The sequence below is a fragment of the Fukomys damarensis genome, unplaced genomic scaffold, assembly GCF_012274545.1.
Source record: "Fukomys damarensis isolate Sample0158 unplaced genomic scaffold, DMR_v1.0_HiC HiC_scaffold_30, whole genome shotgun sequence".
In the NCBI taxonomy this organism is placed as follows: Eukaryota; Metazoa; Chordata; class Mammalia; order Rodentia; family Bathyergidae; genus Fukomys; species Fukomys damarensis.
The window spans coordinates 65,430,105-65,435,288 of NW_022900942.1; the positions used below are offsets into that span (position 1 = coordinate 65,430,105).

Sequence of the window (5,184 nt, forward strand, 5' to 3'; positions counted from 1 at the left end):
CCAGAGCAAGCAGCCGAGTCATGATCGCACGCATGACTGCTCCCTCCTCGGCCTCAGCCCAGACACTCCGAAGACAGAGCCCCTGGGAGTATAGCTGGTCCCGGTTCCCTGTCCTGTGGCTCTCGCGCCTGGGAGGCTGAATGTAGTCATTTCCTCTGACTGTTCAACGTGGCAAAACATTTCATACAATGTTGTACTGTAGCATTGTTTATTTCCTCTCTTTTGTGAGAAGATCCATAATAAAATGCATTTACACCCCCCACACACACACGTGTCAGACCCAATATCAGAATGTCCTATTAAGTGTACCTGTATACGTGGGACGGAGTGAGTGCGCTTTTAAACTAGGCACAGCAGCTACACTTCCCAGTAACCCTCCTTACAGTGGTGACAGCTCTGCTGTTGGCTCTAATATGTCTGACATGTCGGTAATCCGTTCTCTGTTAGGATGTTTACAGACGCAGTTTTTAATTCAAGAAAAATGGAACTGGACGAGATTGGGAGGGTTGTGTCCAAAGGAGAGAAAATGGAAGTCAGTGGGAAATTATTTTCAAGACAACCTGGCCCTGACCTTCTGTCTAGGGCGTGCGCTGAGCGGTGAGCAGCAGTGGGCGAGCACACGACAGAACTGTGCAGCTGCCCTGGGCTGTGTCACCTCAGACGTGCTCTCGAACTTAGCTGATCTTCAAAGGTAAGCAGGGTCGGGCCTGGCTGGTGCTTGGAAGTGGGAACTCTACAGTTCCTGGAAGACAGGAAGGCGGGTGGTTAGTGAAGGGAAGGTATCAGACTAGAAATGAGTAACACGGAGGCTGTGCCATCTATTTTCTGTTGGCAATATATTGCCTTCTATGTTTGCTCTTATATTTCACAGGCTAGGAGCTTGGAAACTGCATCCTCCTTCCTTGCCAGCAGCGCTCTGCAGACTTTCAGTTCTGTCTGCAAGATGAGCTCCTTTGAAAACTGGGAAGTGGAAGATGACAGGAGCCATTCTGGTTCCTGCACACGAAGTCATGCTCTGCTCTTGCAGGACATGAATTACTTAGAAGGCGTAGCCTCACCATCTCTTCCTCCTTGGGCATGGAGAGGGTCCATAGCCATGCAGCAGTTGTCTATAGACTCCTGACTCTTGGCAGCATCAGCTCTTAACTAAAAACCCTGAATGCTATGGCAGCCTCTAAGCACTCACTTTTTCAGGCTTCCGTTGGGCTTAGGGTTACCTAATTCCCACGCAGTCCCTTCTGGCTTTGGATGACTGAGGATGGGCTTTGCTTTCCTGAGCAATCCAGTGCTGAGTCAGAGGTCCAGCCAGCTCCTTCCATATCTGAGGGTTCAACCAACCACATATCAAAAATATTTTTGGGGAAAAGAAATCCCAGAAAGTGCCAAAAGACAAAACTTGAGTTTCTATGCTCAGGGCGTTATGCTAACTCCACATCAGTGGTGATGCACAGGGACCCCCTACTGCAGCCCCTTACACTCCACGGGTGCTCGGTGTCCTGCACATGCCATGAGGACATTGTTTATCTTGTACCCTGTTCACGAGCTCTGCAGCCACATCTGTGCTGGTGCATCTGTTCTGCGCATGTACAGATGTTTTCCTTTTCATGAATCCTTAACAAAGCATCATAAGAAGTTGCTATGCTAGGGTCCCTGTATGCACCCCCAAAGTTCATTGTGTTGGAGGTGTGCTTGATGATGGGCATTAGGGAAGTGCTGGGATCATAGGGGCTCTAACTTCACCAGTGGGTTAACTAGTAGGTGAGGTCATAATTGGATGGAACTGCTGGGAAGTCATGGAAACAGGAGGTGGGGCCTCAGTGAAGGGAGTGGGTCCTGGGTGTGACCTTGGGAATTGTCCCATCCCTGGTCTTTTTTTCTGGCTCTTTCCATTGCTTCCCACTTCTTGGCTACCATGAAGTGAGCAGCTTTCAAGACATTTTGGCCTCACAACAGGCCAAAAGCAATGGAGCTGGCTAACCGGGGGCTGGCACTTCTCAAACCTTGAGCCAAATCACATCTTTCCTCCTTTGTTGTTCTCAGGTTTTGTCACAGCAGTGGAAAGCTGACCAGCACACAAAAATTTACATAGTGTTTGTATGGCATTAGGTACTGGAAATCATCTAGAGATGATGTAAATTCTACAGGAGGATGAGTGTAGCTTGTATGCAAACCCTGAACCCTTTTATAGAAGTGTGAGTGAGCATCCAGTTTCGGTGTCTTGGAACCAATTCTCTGAGGACAGTGGGGAAAGACTCTACAGGCAAGAAGGCACATTCCACCAAAAAGTCACTTTGCCCAATGAGCTAGTCTTATTTTTTCATGCTTGTTATCTAGGCAAGTTCTGAGAAGCTCAAGGGATTATTTCTTCTTTTTTGTTTTCTTTCTTTTTTTTTTTTTTTTGATGGCCAAACTCAAATGTGAACAGATATTGAGATATGCATAGCTGGTCTAGAATCTAAACATCCTTGTAATGCCCTTCATATACAGGGACAAGTAAGGTGCCCATACGGAGAAGATAACTACTTTTACTTTGTCTGATATGAGCCAGGCAATGCAAATTAGAAATCAGAAAAGGTACCCTCCTTCCTTACAGATGACATTAACAGAGTCACTTCTCCTGTAGTAGATCTGGCTAGAGTCTTTTATGAAATGTGAAATTTCATATTCATCCCCAGAATGAAGACTTTTTTTTAAAAAAAGTTTCTCACCATTTCCCTTAAAACGCTGGCACTCAGAAGGACTGGACTGCAGTGGCCACCGTCAGTTCTGTCTTCCCAGGGTTCCCTGGTAATGCAGGAGAAGAATTTAGTCCCTCAGACTTTGAACAACTCCTCTGTTTCTCTTCCCCTCACTGTATCTTTTAGGAAAAGTTGCAACATGTTTTCAATACGCATTACCTCATGAGTTTATAAACATAATATAGTATTATAAATTGCCGAAGGTGAAAGAGACGCTTATAGTTAGGATTTCTGTGTTAAGAGGGACCATCAACAAGAATGGCAGTCTGTGTGGAGTCCCCAAGGCCACCTGGCCCTGACCTTTCTGGAGAAGGCCCAGTCTGAGCCATCCAGAGCAAATCTGTCTGACTCTGGTCCACAGGTGTGGTTGATATAGTTTGGTGTTGCAGCTAAGATGCATTAGGAGGTGCTAATTAGCGTTCATCTTCACCTTTCTGTGGTGTTCCCACATGGGTAATTGGTTGGGCACCAGAACACTGAAAGGTGAGTAGGGTAAGTGTCCTTCCCATCCATCAGGCCCCTCTGCAGAGAAACACCTCCTCTTAGCAGTGCGAGCCAGGGCCTCCGTGCAGCCAGGACCAGACTCGGGGCAGGCTCAGCCCTGCACTATTGGTGTAGCTCAGAAATCCTCCTAAGAATTAGAGTCAGGACAAAAGGAAAAACCTTCTAGAAAAGTACGAAGCAGACACTTCCCATGTCTAACGGGTGAAGAAAGTACTCAATCCCGTCACTTGATAATCTAGGTTTCCACTGGACTGCACACTGGCCAGCCCTCCAAGCCAGCCCTCTATGAGGACCACGACCACCAGGAAGCCCTCAGTGGCTCCTCTCCCCCAGACCAGCCGCACCAGCGGGAAGGTGGGATGTTGGTGAGCTGATGCCACCAGTACCCCAAATTGTTCTATCGCTCCAGTGTTGTCTTCTCTCCTTGACCAGAATGAGGGACTTGGGGGACAGAAGCTGAGTTCTGGGAGCCACACTCCGCCATGCCGGCTGTCATACCTGGTAGCCTAATACAGAGGGCAAGGACCCAGGATGCCATGCGAGCCCTTCTGCCCTGCCAGCTTTCCCAGGCACACCCAAGTGCAAGAGCTTCACAGAGAGGGCAGAGAGCCTATGTGCTTGGTGGCGTCCCACCTCTCCACAACCCATGCCCACCTCCATCTTGGCCTCATGAGTGTAACCCAGACGTGAATGCAGTGAAAACATGTGTTCACTCAAGTGTTGGGGGAGATGGTGGGAGGGGTGGTGCCCGGTTCCCCTCTTCTCCCTGCTGACCTAGGTCAGCTGGCTTCTTCCTTCCCTTCTCATCCAGACAGACTGCATGTGCTTTTGAGCTGCTTCTCCAGCCTATGCCAAGAGCAGCAACCCACAGGCCAGGGAGCCCCTCACTCCTGCATCCGCCCATGCAGCTCCAGCAAAGTCTGTCTCCTCTTGGCTCAGCGACACGCTCCCTGCTTCAGTGGGTCACAGGAGGTGGGCCTGTGCCATGGGCCAGGTGCTCAGCAACTGTGGCTGAGGTCCCCTCCAGAAGAGCAACAGGTGCTGAGGCAAGGCCGGTCTCCAGAGTCACACCACTGCCACTGTGACATTGTCCTCAACACACAGCACAGTACTTGTGCCACAGAATTGCTCGTAATGGTACAAAAAGCAATAAAACAATGGGCATTTGATGCCATCTATCTGTGTATCTATCTTTCTATGTATCTATCTGTGTGTCACAATGTGAACACACACACATGCACGCACACTTCTGCAAAGTGCTGCTGGCCCATGCTCCTGGGGTGAGCAGTGGAACCAGCTCCACTGAGATCCTGTGTGACCCTGTGGGAGGCAGCCAGCCACTGTCACACCTTACTATCATGCCTGGCTTAGGTCAGCATCATCTGTCGCTCGGAGTCAGGAGCATCTGACACACCTTCTCTTGCTGAGAGCTAATTGCCCTATTTTTAAGCCTGGCCCTGGCCCTCTGGTGATATTTTCCCAATTGCAGTGATATATCTGTCCAGCTAGCAGGCTCTGCCAGTGCTCTCACCATTCTGCACAGTACTTGGGTGGGGAGCAGGGAGATTATTCAGTGATACAGCAAACAGAAGGAAGTTATCTCTGAATGAAAAGTGAGGGAGGAATACTACACTTTCCTTAATAACATAGAGAAAGTTGGCTTGCCACCCATTTTTCCAATTTTTGTGAAATGAATATACTCAGTTGTGGAAGTGACACAGGAATTGCTGACTTCAAATAATGCAATGAATGCGTTACAACCGTAATTAAGGAGTGCAAGTATAACAGAGTGGGATCCTTCACCAGCACCGAAACAATCTGAGAGGATGACATAGGTGAGAGGTAAATGAAAAGGACAGCAGCTACCTAAAAGCAGAAAAGGACCATTGTTCAGCACTGAGCTGGACCCTACTTTTTTTTTTTTTTTTTTTTTTTTTTTTTT

General features: G+C 48.5%; 1 long non-coding RNA gene across 1 annotated transcript; it reads right to left on the reverse strand.

Annotated features, from left to right (window-relative positions):
- Positions 1 to 407: 407 nt before the first annotated feature.
- On the reverse strand, positions 408 to 2,786 carry LOC104872401. Its single transcript, XR_783147.1, has 3 exons — positions 2,709 to 2,786; positions 1,187 to 1,321; positions 408 to 742 (listed from the first exon to the last, which is right to left on the reverse strand). It is a non-coding gene; the product is annotated as an uncharacterized LOC104872401 (long non-coding RNA).
- Positions 2,787 to 5,184: the final 2,398 nt, after the last annotated feature.